The 19,251-nt window shown below is 42.0% G+C and overlaps 1 long non-coding RNA gene across 2 annotated transcripts; it reads right to left on the minus strand.

Moving 5' to 3' along the window:
* Positions 1-1,043: 1,043 nt before the first annotated feature.
* On the minus strand, positions 1,044-14,270 carry LOC102005756. Of its 2 annotated transcripts, XR_259029.1 has the most exons (3): positions 14,081-14,270; positions 4,425-4,598; positions 1,044-4,157 (listed from the first exon to the last, which is right to left on the minus strand). It is a non-coding gene; the product is annotated as an uncharacterized LOC102005756 (long non-coding RNA). The 2 variants fall into 2 exon arrangements; XR_001236384.1 differs by having other exon boundaries at positions 1,044-4,598.
* Between the last annotated feature and the right edge of the window lie 4,981 nt (positions 14,271-19,251).

Raw genomic sequence — 19,251 nt, forward strand, 5'->3', positions numbered from 1 at the left:
AGAGACACACACATTAATCCTCTGAGGAAAAGAAAGTGGTAAGAAAACAATGAATTTCTGCAGACACGTGGAAAGATGAATCTCACTCCATCTCACTCGTGACATGCAAAACAGAATGGCGATCCCACATTCTGGGGCAGCAGAGCAGGTAGGTTTCTGTTTCAGTCATTTCAATGCCTTAGCATTATCTAACATAAATCTTCGGTTATGAAGATCTTAGCTAGGACTGTAATATGCTCTAAATTTGGGTCTTTTGGAGCCATTTCTCTAAATTGCGTTTGACAGAGACAAAAGAATCCACTTACATTTCAATGAAAATTGCTTTACTATTAGACAGACCCTTTTAAACCCGTGTCACTTCGCAAGGGGAAGCTGAGGAGAGCACTTAGCATTCTTTTCATAGGTTCCCATGTAGAAAAGAGCTCCTATTTTTCCACTTCTAAATTCCTCTGGAAAGTTGCTGACCTTCATTTCTGCTCTCCCAGCATGGGAAGATTAAGGGAGTGGGGAGCCATACTTGTACATGAAGTCATTTAAAGATCCGAGAGCCCAATTAATAAAGACATTATATGGCATCTATACTAATCCAACACTTCATTCATCACAAACCTGGGAAACAGTATTAGTACCCACTCCTGAGGGGAATGAAGACCATGTGTGAATCTTGGAGGGAGATTGACCCTCTGCTCCCCTAGGGAAGGAAACCAGTGCCCAAAGTGGGACACACCCGGAGCAAAGTCACATCAAATACAAGACACAGTGAGTCTCCCACCCAGCTTCCCCACAATTAATTGCTTGTGTGTTACTAATTCACTCTACAACTGAAAGTCATTTGCATATCTTGCATAGCAACAAAATCCAGTGCACCCATATTCATAAACACACCACTTAACCACAGCCCAGGTATCCACTGGAGAACGAAAGGATGAACCAAATGTAATGTGGACACACAGCAGGACACCATTAGGTCTCAACATGAAGCACGTTGGCACATGCTAACAGAGGGAAATAAGGACACTGTGCTGAGTAAGGTAAACCGCACATAAATGGACAAATAGTGTAAGCTTTTATTTATATGCCTTACCTAAAGTAGTCTGGTTCCTAGGGACAGGAAGGCAATGGTGGGTGCCAGCTGTGGGGACAGAGAAACAAGGACAAGTGCACACTCAGTGGGCACCAAGCTTCAGTTCTGCAAGATGAAAGAGGTGCTGGAGATGAGCCCACAGCAAAGGGAATGCACTGAACACTCTGAGCCGCACACTTAAAACAGGATAAAATGGTCAATTCTATGTCATACCTATTTTACCAGTTTAAAGTAAACATTACAGTTTAGACCTGGACTATCTCCTCAAGGCCTCACGCACTCAGAGGTGGGGCTTGTGGGAGGCAATTGGATTACTGGGTTATGGACAGAAGAGGCGGTCATTGGAGGCATGAGCTGGAAGGGTCCCTCTCCCTCGCTGGCCCCTCCCTTCTCTCTCTGCTTCCTGTCCACCATGAGGTGAGCAGGTGTCCTCTGCCCTGGCTCTTCCACCAAGTTTTTCCTGCCTTGGAGCCAGTTGACCACAGACCTGAAACCTGAGCCAAACAAATTGTCTTTAAGCTGTTGGAGTTGAGCACTGCATCACTGCAATGAGAAAGGAACTAACACAGGAGGAAGAGCTCTGATCCAGAAGACTACAGTCTTACCAATCAGAAGTGTGTAAGAATCAGGAGTGGGCCTATGGAGTCCAACCACATGAAGTATCAAAAATGGCTAAAAGGTGTATTTGTACAACCAGACCACAGTGGCTCTGCGTATTTGCACAGGACTTTTAGATAGTGTCTGGTATCAAGATCCAGAAAGAAGGACTTGTGATATAGGTCCATGGTAGAGTGGTTGCCTAGCATGCTTAAGGCTCTGGATTTGACCCACAGCACCAGGAAAATTAAAAATGTAAAAAGAAGTTCATAAAGAGAAAGACAGCTAGAACAGTGCTCACAACGTTCAACCTCAGACTCTCTCTTCTGGGACTCTTTCCAAAAGAAAAGTGACATGAATAAAGCTGTGCTCGTCCTATTGACAGGTAGCACAACCTGATGCCCCACCACTGCTGAAAATGTTAATAAATCATGGCTCCCCCACTCAACAGATCAATAGCCATGTAGCAGTACAGACATGCTCATGCTCATCTGGACACAAAGGTAGATGTGTATTATAATTCTAACTGTACCTACTAGGCAACTTTTCAGCGTTGATATAAGTAAAAAAATTTATTTGTGCCAGCATAGTAGAATAGAATTTTCTTCTGTTTTCTAAACTGTCTTTTATGATACAGTCCTTTGATAGATTCTGAAAGTCTGAAATTTGTTTCTAGAACAATGATGTCTTTTAAGAAAGGAGGCGCAGTGGTTTTTGGTAGCTTGGAGGGAGGTAGGCCGGGGAGCTGTAGATAAAAGCACCAAGAAGGACACCCTTCCCATAATCTCTCACGGCACCTTGCCATTTTGATCAGGAGGTTCCATTTGGTCCAACTGTCTGCCATTTTGTTCAGGAGGGTCCATTTGGTCCTGCCACCTCCAGCATTTTATCAAAATAAAAATGCCTTGGAAAAGTTGCATTTCAAACACCCTTGTGTGGCTCTTTGGGCCTTCTTTCTTGGCCTTCCAAACTGGCTGTCACTCTGAAGCTCTCCTCCCCAGCCTGTCCGCAGCACCCTGTTGATGACACCCAAGTACCCTGAACCCCCGTGGAAGCACCTCACAAAGGATGAGCTGCCTGTGGTGCAGTTATTCGCCCAGTAGCTGTCCCCACTCCCCAGGTTTGTCAGCTGTGGCTCTGCCCTTAGGACTCAGCATTAGCACAGAGCAGCAGAGAGCAGCCTTGAGATACATCTCTTGTAAGGGCCTGGGTTAGTCAGCAAGCAGCTTGGAAGAACAATGGTCTTGGAAGTTCAGCAGGACAAGAGGCTGAACTAAGCACTGCCGCTCTCCCTGCTCTGTGTGCTGTGGTCATAAAGTGAACCATTCCACCCAGGCTCCCATTAAAATATCAGGTGAAGAGGGTCTACCAGAAGCTCTCAAAATGTAAAAACGAACTAAGGATTAAATGTACAGTTTTTAAGATCTGATAAGTCAGAAAAATAAAAGGCATATCATAGATCTCAACTCTCCATATTTCAGTCATAGTAGTCACAAGTAAAATACTGCAAACTTTTCTTAATTGATGTTTTTAAAAGAATAAGCACTTTTTATGCAAAACAGAAGCAGCTACACCTTCTTTCTGGTGTTTTAGCAGGATGTACTCACTAGGTGGTATGTACAGTGTTTCCCAAACATCTTTTACCTTAACTTTAAACTTATTAAATATTGTTTATACATGAATTATAATGCCTAATAACAATCCTTCATGAAGTTGTGCTTTGCGACTAATACAGTCATATAGATTTTCTCTGTAGGAAGAAATCTAGAAGGAAACAGGAAAAGTGGTTAGACTGTATGCATGTTCCAGGAATGAGTTTTCAGGTTCTGTGTCAGCATTAGAAGTTATAACAGAACTATAGGCCCAGTGACCTTCCTAAAGTTAAATCTGGCCCATATTGCAACTAAAATGTATCCACTGCCTTCCTCCTCCATAGGAAAATAAAATAAAGTCATGATTTATTGTATTACAAGTGATTTAAACTGCAGCATTCCATTTTGTCATTTTTCTGTGATGAAAAAAACAGTTGTAAAGGGCTTTGTCTAAGGTCAAAGGATTCAACACCACTTGAAAAGTCTTGTCTTGGCTGGTGAAAGTTGAGAGGTTTCAAAATATTTCAGCATAAACTGGGAAATCCTCTAGTTCCTTTTTCTCATTGAACAAAATACTCCACAATGAAGAGGAGCCTAAAATTCCCCCTCTAGGAAACAGTTTCTGGGGATGAAACCATACAATCGTCTGTCTTCGGCATATGGTACGTACACTAACACCATGGTGCAGTGTCACATCCACTGCTGACTGCAGGAAATGACTGGAGTTTTTGTTGTTGTTCTTGTTGTGGTTGTTGTTATCAATTCGGTTCACCCTTGAAGGATGTTTGATGTTTTCCCATGAATTCCAAAAATAATTCCTCCCTAAAGACTGCCTTTTTCTCCTTTTTCCTGTTGCTGACTGGATGACTTGGAATCAATGGATCCTAAAGCATCAAGTAAGTCCATTTAGACGATGTGTCTCCATGGGACCCCAGGGAGCTAAGTCTCTACTACAAACAATAAACTGAGACTAACCAGGCAGTTTCTTGCCTGCGGTAACACAACACAGCGGACTTTCCAGGCTGACGTTTCAGGAAGGGGAGCCAACATCTGCTCTCCTTGGGTCTAAGTGAATTACTCTTTACTCAGCAAAACCACCTTTTCATTCCTCCCCTACATAGCTAGTGTTTTAACTGACAAGGAATACTCACAGCAATATTTGTAAAGCAATGATTCCTTGATTGATGCTAATGATTTCCAGATGTCCTAGTCTCTCCTCCTTTCTTGATCTAGCATTTGAACATCTCCTTCAGCGTATTTCATATTTTACAACCAAAGTCCTTCTTGTGTGAAATGCTTGCAGAGCTGGACTCCAGTATGGGCACCTAAGCCAAGAATGACAAGGAACATGTTAATTACGTAACCATGTGAAACATGGAATAAAATAACAAGAATAATCTTTATGAGGAAAAGTCTTCCTTCAAAAATAGTACGGTGGTTTCTCAAAAAATGTGAAATATAATTACTATAGGATTTGACAATTTTATTCCTGTGTATAAACCCAAAATAATTCCAAGTAGGGTCTAGAAAGGATATTCATATACAAAAATTTATTACAGTATCATTCACAATAGCCTAAATGAGAAGCAACCCAAGGGTCTACAGATAGATAAAGGGACAAAATGTAGTATATCCATACATGCAGTGGGATACTCATCAGCCTTAAAAAGGGGGAGAAATTCTAGTGTATTATAAGGGGATGGACCTTGAGCACAATATGCTAAGCAAAATAAGCCATTCACAAAAGCACAAGCAGCATAAGGTTCCATGTACATGAAGTACCTAGACAACCAGACTCCCTGAGACAGAATGTAGAATGTGTTCACCGGGGTCTGGGGAGGGGGCCGGAAGTGTGAGTTGCTACTCAGGGCAGGCACAGTTTTACTTTACAAGATGGAAAGCATTCTAGTGTGGGATTGTAGGGGCTTAGCACCGCCATGGTGCACACTAACCCTTGGTTAAGATGGTTAAGCATGGTTAAGCTTTACTGTAGGTGTATTTTACCACCACTGGAAAAAAATGTTCTCCCTTATCATCTTATCTTGAGGGATGGAACAGTCCCATCCCAAGGACAACAAGCCTCCCTGGGAAGGAAGCAGAGGGCTACTTAGCTGTCTGTGTGTCCCTGGACAGGGAGGTGGCTGCAGTCTCAAGTGTAGGCACAGGCATGGGAGCCTGGGGTCAAAACACAAGAAGCACAGGGAAAGGAGGCTGCGCACAGCACAGCAGGCCCCCGGGAACAGGCATCCTCCAAGGGGAAGTGGCCTCATGTCCCAAGCTGGTACATGTACGATTAGCAGAGACCGCTGAAGGTGGGCTGGATCTAGAGAGAGCGCTGGTCTCCCCAGAGGAGCTCCATGGAAATCAGAAACCCAGAAAGAAGTTCAAGCAGCAGCTGCTTCTGAGCATTCAGGGTCTGCTTTATGCTCCTTACTTCGTGGGAACCTCACGAGACTGAGAACTGCTCTTCGCCTGTACCAGGTGGTCAGCAAGTGTTCATAGGTTGGCTCATTTGATGCTCCCATGTCCTGTGAGCTAAGCCCTATTACGAATATATTTTACAGATGAGGAAACTGAGGCCCAGGAAAGGCACAGCTCTACAGGTGGGGGGATAGGAACTATTAAATCTCCATTCCAAGGAGAGAAACAGAGGGTGAAGGGTTCAGTCCATTTCCCAGGCCCCACAGTACAGCGTCGAGTTGATCCAGAAGGCTGAGACTCCTGCTCCAGAGGCTGGAGCATAATCGCTGAGCTATGCCAGCTCTGCACCAGCTCCCAGGAGGCAATTTTCTGTCTCAGCCCGGTATGTGCACATGGTCAGTCACTCCCAGGGCTAGACTCTGCAGGGATTGCGGTGAGCATCCCAGAACAAATTCAAGACTCACCCTCACCCTCTCCACCTCAGCCACTCAGGCTTTAGTGCCTTAGAGACCAGTGCAGGCCCGATGTGACCAGGATGGCTCAGGATCTGAGTGGGCCGAGGGCAGGAGCTCTGCGAGGTGGACCCCTTGGAGGAGAGGCCCACCACATGCTCTCAGCAGCACACACAAGGAAGAAACACTCTCTATTCCATAGATAATGTTAACTTGCTCTTGCACCAACATCAACTACCGATTTCACTCCATTTTGATTCCCTTTTCCATTTAAAAACATACATCTCTGGTCTAGAAGATCTTCTTCCAGAGCGAAGCTGCCTGGAGGCCCGGATGCTATAAGTTTCACTGTTTCATAAACCGTCCAGCTTTGACATCTATGCATGCAGCTTACTTCCAAGTATGAGGTAAAACACAATTTGCTATATCTTGCACTGAAATCATTTCTGCATCAAATCTTTCTGAGCCCGGAGAAAATCTCTCCTGATCAAGATTTTTGGCCAGTCTCATAGGACGAGGCCTCAGATCACTGACAAAGAGTTTAAAGTCAAGTGAAAGAAATAAAGAATTTAATACCATGGCTGTGATAGTCAGCTATTGGTCACCATAAGTAATGCCCCAAATGATTAACTTGTAAATGAAAAAGATGTATTTTGGCTCACAGCTCTGGAGGTTCCAGTCCAGGAGGAAGCTGTCCTCTGTTGCTTTGGGCCAGCACTGAGACAGCACATAGTGGCGGGAGTCAGAACTTATGGCCCGGAAGTAAGAGAGAGAGGAAGGGGTGGGGCCTCAGGATCCCCTTCAAGGACAGCCCTACTGACCTCAGCAGCTCTTACCAGGCCCTCTCCTTTTAAAGACTCCACTACCTCCCATTTGTACCTGGAGACCAAGCTTTTGAACATTCACAGTCCAAATGATAGCACTGCTCAGCATAAAAACAGCAGAGGTGTTCACGCTTCCCTCAGCAATCCCTCTAAGACAACAGGATCAACTCCTGGCATTCTAAATCCCCTCCGACCTGAAGCTTTCATTGCTGTGCTTGAAATTTAGCTTACAAAAAAATGAGCTCACTATCTAAGGCTGTAGCTGTGCTTCACATTCTGGAGGAATATCCATTTAGTGCACAACATATTGCAGTTAAGAGTAGTTCCATTTTCTTCCCTTGTGTGCTTTAGGCACTGATTTCAAATTAAAAGTTGCCTGCACTAATACCTTAGTAACACTGCTCATGCCACTTGATTATAAAGGATAACAGTAGCTTATACTTTGTCATACACACTGTCTATCACCTGGTGTTTTCTGTTCAAAATAGAGAAGTAATAACCAGTGTGCAATCATAACCAGGCCTATGGCCTAAAAAACGTTAATTCCACCTTGTAAAATTTCTCAGCCTTAGAACTCTTTTCTCTGGTAACAAATTTACCGTACATTCTTAGCAATAGAAAATGTAAGATCATTGGGAAATAGTTATAAGCTGAGAAAAAGATATGTAAGGTAGGATTTTTTCAATATTATGAAATAAATTAGTGCTGTATCATGCCACATTTATTTCTGGAAATTATTTGTTTCTAGTATTTTCAATAATCTAAGTTTTGGAAGATTTTCCCACTGCTTTGTTCTGAGAACTTGATTCACTAATTTCTCAAGTGCTGGGTGATATAAAATAAAAGATCTGTCTTTGATGCCATTGTGGGAAGAGATTTTTCAGGCATGATCATTTACGTTAATGACTTTGTTATGGCACCCTATAACTAGAGGAACAGAAATTTAAAATGTAGAAAATGAGGGCATCATTATCACTCCAACAACGTTAACCTCCTTTTCTCTATTTCCAAATTTGTGTTTGACTACCAACAAAGGAACCAGTCTCTACGCTGATCTTGGAACCGGGGGTGTAGCTCAGTGGTACAAGCCTTGCCCAGCACATGCAGAGCCCTGGATTCCATACCCAGAACCACAGGGAGCAAAGAAAGTGAAAACATTTCAGTGTAGAAATGGTTGCACTGAACCGAGAATGGGAGACTGGCTCCAGAGTGGAAAGTATACAGCAAGCAGGGTAAGAGTTGGTGTTTGTCTTCACTTTTCACAGGGCCCTTTCCATCTCTGGGCTTTCCTGTGCCTATGAGCCAGCTCTTGAGGAGTCTATTTTAACACCCACAGTCACGGTAAGAGCTCTTTCAATAAGCAGAGAGGAAACAGCTACAGTGGTAGCGTGATTTCAAGCAAAAACTCAATTCCCCTCCAGAGGCCGACAGCATCTCTGTGCATGCTAAATTCCCTACATGGCTTGGATCTGCTAGCCTTTTATTGGGTCTGGAAGAGAATAAAATGCAGATTTGGGTTTTTAGGTCCTTTATCTGTCATCAGAAGAATATTTAATGGGCTTTACGTAATTCCTTAAAAGATGACACCAAGAATAACCTAAGAAGCATGCACTTAGATTTGCTTAATTTCATCCAAATACAGCATTAGACATGACTGCATCTATTTGTACGTCCTGAAATATTCCAAGTTCGTCTTGAGTGAAACATTGAATGTTGTTCTTTCCACTATGCCCTAACTTTTGAGTACCTGTTTGTTATGGTTTCCTACAGATGAGCTCTTTTCCTAGGGTACGTAGAGAGTGTTTACAGAATCTTCTACAGAGCTTTCAAAATACAGGAGCTCCATTTCCTGTCTGATTTCTACTAACTCCACTGCTCTGGAGTGGGGATCAGGCCTGTAGGGTCCCTCACAGTTACAGTGATCACTCTGATGGAAATCATTAGCATTTTATAAACACATGTTAAGCATACTGTATGCTGTAATGAAATATTCTTAAAATCTTCAACATGGATCTTAAATGATAGGGGAATAAGAAAATTACTCTTTATCTTTTTTTGCACAAACCACCTCTCTTCTTCTGGCATCTGAGAAACAAGTAACAGTGTGGGAATTTTGCTGCTATCATTGATCAGCCTAAAATGCTAGTTTGAGGGATGATGCCATTTTTCAAAGCCCAATATTGCTTTTTAGTGCACCTATGAATGAACTCTTTCAGGTTCTATTCCCAATGTCTATTTTCCAATTTCTGACTCTTTTTGCAGTTTGGACACACAATATATTCTTAAAATAGCCTTAAAAACTGCCTGAAGACTCTCTGAACAGGACTCTGGAGAAATGCTACGAAGTGTGCATCACAAATTCCAAGCAATATGGATTTTCTTTTTAATTCTTATTACATCATTGGGGGTTGAAGCAGCTGCCTTAAGAGAAATTCTTTCTCTCCCTCCCACCTCAAATAAGTAATGAAGGCTTAGAAGCTGTTTAAGATGCTGAGACCTGGGGGAATAAAACTCACAGGAGACTTAAGCTTTTCAAAAGTGCAGACCTTCTCAAAAGCAGAATACCTAATTCAATTTGCAGAAAAGTTTATGTGTTTTAGAGAAACCCACTCACCTCCCACTCTGTCCCTACACATGCGTAAAATAGAACATTCAGCTTTGAGTGTCACAGTCAAGAGGAAACCGCAAAAAGGAGCCTCAGATGTGGGCATGATAATGGAAGCCTTCAGAGTAAATATTATCTGCCTGTGTCCTGCTAGAGGATTAGTGAGCTAAAAAATATTTGCCAGAATTCTCGCTTCTTATAACAGGGAGATAATGTGAAATGGACCACCTTTATGCTAAAAAAAATCCTTTATTAAATCCGTTGTTTTAGATACTGGGCTCTAGCATTTTCTAATGGCAACATAGCTTAATAAGACTCACTTCCCCAAGATAACAATGTCGGCACAAGGAGAAAGTGAAATAATTACTTGGAGTATTTGAAATGACCTAGAGCAGTCAGATCTTTGAAAACTCAAGCAAAGGACAAGTGTGTGACTTTTTACAAGTCTGTAACATTCCTGAAATCTCGATTCATGTAAGCAGCCGAATTTGGCAGTGTTCCTGGTTTGGTGAACCAAAGGGCAGAGCTTAAAACTCACAGACAACCCTACAAGTTATGAGAAAAATTCTGGAAGGAAGAGAGTCTTAGGAGTGAGCCTAAATGTCTACGTGTAAAAATCTGATTAAATTCTTGACAGACTTCTAACTAAAGACATAAAGGGGACATCTTGGGCTGGAGGGGTTCAGACAAAAAGTAAGGGCTAGAATCTGACAGAACAGGCCAGGGACTTCAGTGGCTGCTCATGACAGGGAAGACTATTGGGAATGTCAGACCAGCCAAGTTAATTGCCAGCTACAAGAGAAGCCACTGTTCAGAAGAATGTCACAGAACCAAGAGTCTTCGCATTGTGTCATTCCTAATGGCCATTATCTAATCATAAATCATCAGAGCTAAAAAGAAACAGGAAAATATGGCGCATTTCATTTTAAAAGCACTCAGGGTAAGCAGACCCAAAGGTGGCTGAGTCACTGTGGTCAACAGAGAAGAATTTTAGTGCTGCTCAAATAAGCAATGCAGACTACCACAGCATTCTAAGTCACTTCAGGCACCACTGAGAACTGTCAGCCCTTGCATGACAGTAACATCAATAAACAGATGCAACTCACTGGACCCTCACATATCTGGTTTAATGATTTTCAACAAGAGTGCCAAGACCATTCAATAAGGAAAGAAATCTTTTCAATAAGCAAAATTCAAAATTGAAAGTCCCATGTAAAAGAATGAAACTTACATATATTGCATAAAAATATCAACACAAAATAAATCAAAAGCATAAGAACTAAGACGACAAAACACTTAGAAGAAAACCTAAGAGGAAAACCTAAGGTGATGTTGAATTTGGCAATGATTTCTTAGATATGATGCCAAAAGTACAGGCAAGAAAAGTAAAGAAAGAAATTGGGCCACATCAAACTATAAATGTACTACACATCCAAAGACAGTCAGTGAAATGAAAAGGCAACTCAAGGAATGGGAGAGAAATACTTGTTTTGGGGTTTTTTTTGTTTTGTTTTTCTTCCAGTACCAGGAATCGAACTCACGACCTTGCGCTTGCCAGGCAGGCACTTTGCCACTGAGCTAAATCCCCAGCCCCTGGGAGAGAAATACTTACAAATCATATATTTGATAAGGGATTACTATGCAGACTATATAAAGAATACCAGCAACAATGTAAAGCCCAATATGCCAATTTAAAAATGGATAAGGGGTTTGAACATATATTTAGCCAAAGAAGATATACAATAGGCCAACAAGCATATGAAAAGGTTCTCAGTCATTAGCTTTTGAGGAGAGACAACTCAAATTCGCAGTGAAATATCACCTCCTAAATATTAGGATGGTGTTATGGTTGTCTGAAGTGTCTTCCAAACACTCATTGTGTTGAAGGCTTGATTGCTGTTGGGTTTGGGGGAAGTGATTGCATCACAAGGATTTGAACTTCACAGCAGAATGCCTCACTGATGGGATCATAATTTGATGGCATTATTAGGAAATGATGGAAACAGGAGGTGGGCCTACTTGAAGGAAGTGTATCATGAGAATGTGGCCTTGGGGACAACATCTAGTCCTCAAGGAGGACTTTCCCCCTCTCTACTTTCTGATTGCCGTGAGGGGAGAAGCTTTGCTTTACCACGCTCTTCACCCATGATGCTCTGCCTCTCCTGAGGCCCAGAGCAATGGAACCAGTAGACCATGGACTGACACTTTGGAAACCATAAGCCAAAACCAATCTTTCCTCCTCTAAGTTTATTTTCTCAAGGATTTTCTCAGCAGCAAAATCTAACACAGATGACTACTACTTCAAAAAACACCCAAACAAAAATAACAAATATTGGCAAGGATTAGAGAATTTCGAGATCTTATGCATTGTTGGTGAAAATATAAAATGTTGCAACCACTATGGAAAACAACATGGCCATTCCTAAAAAATAAATAAATAAATAAACATAGAATTATAATATGATGCTGAAATATCACTTCTGAGTGTACATCTAAAACGACTGAAAGAAATTTTAAAAAATGCAATTGAAAGCAGGTTCTCAAAGAGGCATCTATATGCCCATGTTCATAGCAGCAGTATTCATAATAAATAAAAAGTAGAAGCAGTGAATGAATGGAAAGTGTTCATCAGTGAATGAATGGATAAATATAACACATCCAAACAATGGAATATTGTACAAATATATAATGCATATATACACATATATACGAATATATAATATACAATGTTATATAATACATATATAATTTGTATACTATATATATTTGTATATACATATATTTTGTATATACAAATATATAATACATATATACATACATATATACGTATATGCATGATATATACATACATATATATGTATTTGCATATATACATATAATATGTCCAAATAATGGGATATTATTTGACCTTAAATAATAGGCAATTCTGACATATGCTACAGTGTGGATCAATTTTGGGACCATTATGGAAAGTGAAATGAACCAATCATGAAAAGACAAACACTGTTTATCCACTTATAGAGATACTAGGGCACCCTAGGTGGAAGCAGAGGGTAGAATGGGGGTTGCTAGGGAATGGGAATGGGGGCAGGAGAGCTACAGTTTAGTTAGGCATAGAGTTCCAGTTGTGGAAGATGAAAACATTCTGGAGATTGCCTGCATAGCCATGTGTTTTTAATGAACATTACTGAGCTGTACAGTTAAAATGGCTATAGAAGGTAAATTTTATATTATGTGTATTTTATCATTATTAAATATTTTATTTTTTAATGTTTCTACCATAATGAAATGACAAATGTTTGAGGAGATAGATGAGTTTACCCTCATTTGAATGCTGCCCAATGTATACGTACATCAAAATATGGTACACCATAAATCTACTTAATTTCTATGTACACCTAGCAGTCAGAGGCTGAACGAGAAGGGTCATGAGGTCAAGCCCAGCCTGGGCTACACAGTGAGTTCAGTGAGAACCTGGACTACGTAGTAAGATTTTGTCTCAAAAACACAAATAAACCAGTAAATAACACATTTTGTGAAAAATGTGTTTTTAGCATAAGCTTCAATTTATACATAAAATCTCCATATTGAGACACATTTTACATTTGATCCCATTATGTGAGCTAGAGCCAAAGCTATAAGAACCACTGTAATTAAATTAAATTTCATGACTCAGAAAAGTCCAACTGTCCACACTCAGAGATATGGGATGAAGGAAGCCGACCACTTCTCAACTTACATGACCAGGGAAATGCTCCAAGATTCCATGTTGGTGGAGAACATAGCTTTCTTATACCTTTCAGATGTGGAAGAAAACAAGCATTTCTGACCTTTTCCATGTATAAAAAATGCAGCAAAGCTAGGACTGTGGCAATAAAACTGACCTCGTGTCTTTCTACACCACCACCACCAATATCCCTCCAGTCTATGGAATGAGGGCTTTCACTGCAAAGCAAGAATCCAAACCAAGAAAACCTGGGACTCTGTTTCTTAATACAGTGTAAGAGTGATCCCCAGCCCAGCAATCTGGGGCCCTCCTGGAATCTCAACAACCACTGCTGGTGGAGCCCAGCAATCTGTGCTTGAGGAACCCAGTTGAAAGCTTCAGAACTAATTCTAACCTCCAAGTTTATCACCACCCACGGTGCCTGGGCTGAGAAGAGGGGCAGGAAGTGCAAACAAGGAAGGAAGATAGACAGTAAATGTCTACCTTGGAAGCCACCAAATGGGAAGGACAAATGAACAAACAGAAAACTAGATCAATAGTGAATTTTTATGTAAATATGGTGTGATGGAAATACAGTGAATGTTAAGTATTTTTAAAAAATTGATTACTCTAAAAGACACATTGTCATGAATCACCCCAAATCCTTCCTCTCACTTGTAGCACTCTTTTGCCATGGTTCTTGACACTTTCTGAAGTAGATCTGGAGTCCTCTTTCCTAGCTGTCTTTAGTTGCACTGTCATGGCTGCCTTGATGTTCTAACTCCATTGAAATATTTACCTTTCATGGTCATTTTGACTTTGGGAAAGAGCCAAAAGCCACGGGTGCCAGATGTGATGAATAAAGTGGATCAAGACACACTGTCCTATATTTAGGAGCTTGCCTTTCTGTTGGATGGTGCTCAGCAGCAGCATTCACCATAGCTTTGATCAGACTTCATAAAGACTCTCAAGGAAGAAGACATCCAGAACTGCTTCTGAAAGTGGCAAGAACAATGGGATGAGTACACATAAAGTGAGGGGGAGAGTTTTGAAGGGGGTTAATGGCATTGTGTCTTTTGCTGTAATAATTTTTTTAATATAAGCATTACCCTATGTTTTGATTACACCACATATAGGTGTGACCCTATTTATTTCTCACAGTTACCCTGTGAAGTAGACACTGCCACGACCCCCATTTTATCGGTGAGAAAGCAGGTTTCTGTGGGTTCAGTATCTTGCCTGTGCTCAGCCAGCTGGAGTCAGTAGTGACTCTTGAATTCAAAGCCTGACTCTCTCAGGGGACAGTGTCCTGTGTTAGGGGGCTGCTCCTGGACAGCCTGAGTCCCCAGCCCAGAATCATCTATGACTCACCTTGGTCCTTTACGGCTTGAATGTTGCACAGTCTGCTTCCACTTTTTGCCCATCATTTCTACTAAGAGCACCTACCTCACACCTTTTTCTTCCTCCAGGTTTCACTCCTCTGGCAGAGGAATTTACACGTGACTTTAAACCTTCAGATCCCAGTTTAAAATTCCTGAGTGTCAGTGATCATCTCTTGTTTTCACATCCTCTGCCCGCATAGCGTCACTCTGCAAGAATGGATTAAAACCCCCTCCTCCCCTCCTTTCTCAGACCCCTCTGACAACAGGAAGTTGTCAGTATCCCTCTCACAAATGTATTTCTCAGTATCCCTCTCACAAATGAATTCCCTCCTCCCTAGCTGGTCAGTCTCTTCCCCATCTCAGCAACCTCCTGTGGTCGACCAACCTCCTTTTGTGGTTCACGTTGCCTCTGGCCGGGCAGATCCTTCCCGCTCTCTTCCACTTTCCACCCATGTGAATTCCACTTCTCATCACTTCTAGGTTTGACTTCATGGACACCTTCCTGCTCTGGGCTCCTGAAGCTCTCACTGTCTGCTGCAGTGGTGTCTCAACTTCACAGAACAAGAACCATGTGGGTGAAATACCAGAGCCTGCACATGTGTAAACTACAGAAACTCACGACCGGGTGGACACTGTAAATGGACACTTGAAAGCATCACAACAATAGAAATTAAAGGTTCTTGAGACATGAATATTAATAGTTTTGGTGTTTTTCTAGTTGCTCCTCAAAAGATTATGCTGAAAACCTTGGGGTCATGACCCTAATCCAGGCCCTGGACACTCATGCTTCATCTTATGCCTGGGCTTTCCTTGTTCAGTTTGGCTCTGTATCAAGCATGTGTGTGTGTGTGTGTGTGTGTGTGTGTATGTCTGTGTGTGTTTTCAGACAGGGTTTCCCTGTGTAGCCCAGGCTGACCTTGAACACTGGAGTAATTTTAAAAACACATACATGGGAACGGACATTGTTTTAGGTGACTAATAAGAAGTATCACACAGGAGGTTCCCAAACTATGCTGAATGTAACACTACTGAAGTCCCCTGCACTCCATGCACATGTTGAGCCTTCAAAGCTACTGTTGGATCATAGCTCTGGTACTCTCATGAAGCAGGACAGTAGTGGTTTAGTTCCACCTAACTCCAAAGGAGCTCCAGGCAGTTAATGTGTCTCATGTCCTCCAGGCAGCTGGGGGTTTCCAGAATAGTCTGTCTTGCAGCCCAAGAAAGAATAAATTACTCCACCACATCTTGGTGAATGAAGAATGGCGTGGCTCCATCACCTCCTACCCATCTTCCCTGCCTCTCTTTACCCCTGCGAGCCACCCCAGGGTACCAGGAAATCCAGGAGTTTCCCTGAAATACTTAGAAAAATAAAGGGTGACATTATGCATCTTGGACAATGTCTAACAAAAAAAAATGTAGTGCATAAAAGACATTCTTTTTCTCTAAAATAATTTCAGTCCATCACTCTTCAGAATAATAACCTTGCTTGGGAAGCACTGAGAATCCCATTACTAAGGTGTACTTTTCCCCCTTTATCTTAAATGTCATTTTCACATCTTAAAATGTACTCTTACGTTATTAAAAACTCCTGAAACACGTCTCATTTTTTTCTGTTCTCCCCCCAGTGTATTGCACCTTTGTTAATGATTGGAAGGTGGAGGAAGTAGCACCTAAGTGAAATTTGCCAGTGGTGACAAATTAGATAGTTGCAAAAGGTTCAAAGAGAGGGAGGGAAGACGAAGGCTGGGAAGGAAGAAGTCACACCATTCTGAATAAATAGTGAGAAATTGTGCAGCCACTGCATGAGCGACTCATGGGAAGCGTTAACACCCTAGCTTCCATATGCAATAATGCTGGCAAAGAAGACAAAGCTCACCAGGAAGCCCTGCTTTCTGTAGATCTTTAAGGGAAGTGCCGGGGACCGGAAGCCCTATTTCCCTTTGGGTGGAAGTCAAGGGATGCTTGTAGTGACCCCTTGGTGAGAGAATGCTACAGCACCACACAGCCATCTTGCATAGCCTTGGGGAGACCCTCTCCTTGGACCTGACCCTTGGAGAAGTGGGCTTGGCATGATTCCCACATAGGACCCTTCTTATGCTCCGATGTGATGTCTGTGAGGGCATCGGCAGGCACCTGCAGGACGTAGGGCACTCTTGGTGACCGAGGCCAAGTTGAGGACCCAGTGTTGGTGTTTCTCTGGCCCTTAGACTTCTGGATATCTGTGGGGAGCAGTGTACAGTAGTCATCCTTGTGCCTATGTGACTTTTTATTGCCTTCCTATCTTCCCTTCTATTGAGCAACTAACACGCACAAGAAACATTATTTCTACTCCTTGCATTCACCAGCAAAGCAAGTACAGTACTAGCATACGATTCCCAAAAACTGTATGTTTCAAGTATGGAGCAAGTGGGCCAGATTTACACAATGGGCGAGCGGGAGTCACAACCACCCGATTCTCAGCTCTGCCCTTTCCCCTGCACTGCTTCTTGCCTATGTTGTTGACTGGCTACTAATTGTCAGGCACTCACTGTGTCTGGTACATTTTCATCCCCATGAGTTGGTCCAATCCCGCTAGGTGCTGAATCCACCAGCTTTCCTTAAGTGTTGTTGCTGTTGCTGTTGTCGTCGTTACTGTCGGTCCTCCTCCATCTCCACGGCTTCTCTCTGAAGTCTCCAGCACCTCCCACCGTATTTTCCTGAGACTCGCTCGATGCCCCCCCTCCTTATCTTTTACCCCGTCCTCTGCAAAATGACTAAGGGAGAAACGTTCTCTCTTCATTTTTGTTCCATGTCATTGAGCTCGAATATCCACACAGTCCATTAACTAAACTTCAACACAATACCAGAAAGAAGAAATTGAGCTTCACATACATTCTGATCTGCTGTTTCTATACTATCTTTCACCACAGCTGAAGACTCCCGTCTTGACAGAGTACTAACTTTGTGAGATGTAGGAGGTGGGAAAAAATAGACACTGTAACTCTGAGAAAAGTATCTTGGGTGGGGGGGTGGGGGGGCCTTCCTTTTCTAAGTACCTTTCCCACCCACGCTTCAGGCAAAGCAGAATGTTACTAAATATTTTTTCCTAACATGTGTCCTTTGGATTCTGTGCTGTAGTAATATTTTTTAAAGCACAAATGTGGTTCTTCTCAACATTGTCTTTTTCATTGTCATGTTTGACATACATCAATTTATTTCTGAGGTGCACTTTAATAAGGGGTGGGATGATAATGTTATTTATTTTCAATGCTGGATTAGTCCATGCTTGTAGTGCACCATGACCACATTTGTCATGAGGAATTAGTACGAGCACATAATGCAGGTCAGGCCTTTTTTGTCCCCCACCCCCTGCTGCTCCTTCTCTTGGTCTCTTCCCATTTGCAAAAGCTCTCTTTCCAGTTTTTTCCTTCCATTCTTTTTTTATATCATCTCCTTTCCTTTCCCTCTCTCTCCTCTCCTTATATCCTTTTTCCTTTCTCATTTGAAAAAGATCTCCCTACTTCCAAATATCTGTCTTTTATTTTGCCCTTTGTATTTTATTTCTCATATAGGAGAAACCATGTGATATTAACCTTGTGTGCCTGTTTTATTTTACTTCATATATTTAATATTATAGTCTCAAGGCATGTCAATTTACCTATAAATGCCTCAAATTTATCATTGTTTATGGCAGAGTAGTACTCCACTGTGTATAGAAATCAAATAATAACAAATGCTGGTGAGGCTTTAGGGAGAAAGGAACACTTCTTCACTGTAGGTGGGAAGGTAAACTAGTTCAACTACTATAGATATCTCTTTGCAGATTCCTCAAAAAACAAAAAAATAGCAATTCCATTTAATCCAGCTATTCTGCTTCTGGGTATCTTCCTGAAAGAGTTAAAATTATATTACAGTGATTCACGCACACTCATCTTTATAGCAGCACTACTCACAATAGATAAATCTTGGAAGCAGCCTATGTGTCCATCAAAGATGAGTGAATAATAATATTTTAAAGCATATAAAGGATATAAGTCCTGGGACTATGGAACAGTAGCTGAGAGCCTTTCAAGGGGGTCTGTAAAACTAAAACTATTTTCCACCATACAAGTAAGGCAGGATTGTCCTTTCCACTCATGCAGTCTTGTGAGTGCACGGTGATGCCGCAATTAAAAAGCGCAAGCTGCAGCGGAAAAGCACATCAGCCCTGCCCCGAGCTGCCTGAATCAAGGCAAGGGCCGGAGTCCGGCGGGCAGAACGCGCCAAGTGTGTTTGCTAGGACCGCATCCCAGCAAGCAGCACAGCGCACTTGGGCAGTGACGTGGACACAGGACCGCATTTCAAATGCCAAGATTATTTAATCACTGCATCTGTAGTTGTAAAAATGATCAAACGATGAATGGCAGACTTCCACACCCTAGAGTGCCCTTGTTTTATGAGGGAGCGTCTTATAACCTAGAATCTTGTGGGACTGCTACTCATCTCCCATATTTAATAGCAAAATCACTGTGGCTGCCTGGGCTTCTGCCTGAATACCAGCTTGCAGGAAAAGTATTCCAGCACCTGAGCTCTGGAAAAATATGGTCTAAGAGTCAGGACTGGGTTTTTT

This window comes from Chinchilla lanigera, unplaced genomic scaffold (assembly GCF_000276665.1).
Source record: "Chinchilla lanigera isolate Chin_1 unplaced genomic scaffold, ChiLan1.0 scaffold00001, whole genome shotgun sequence".
NCBI classification, from domain to species: domain Eukaryota; kingdom Metazoa; phylum Chordata; class Mammalia; order Rodentia; family Chinchillidae; genus Chinchilla; species Chinchilla lanigera.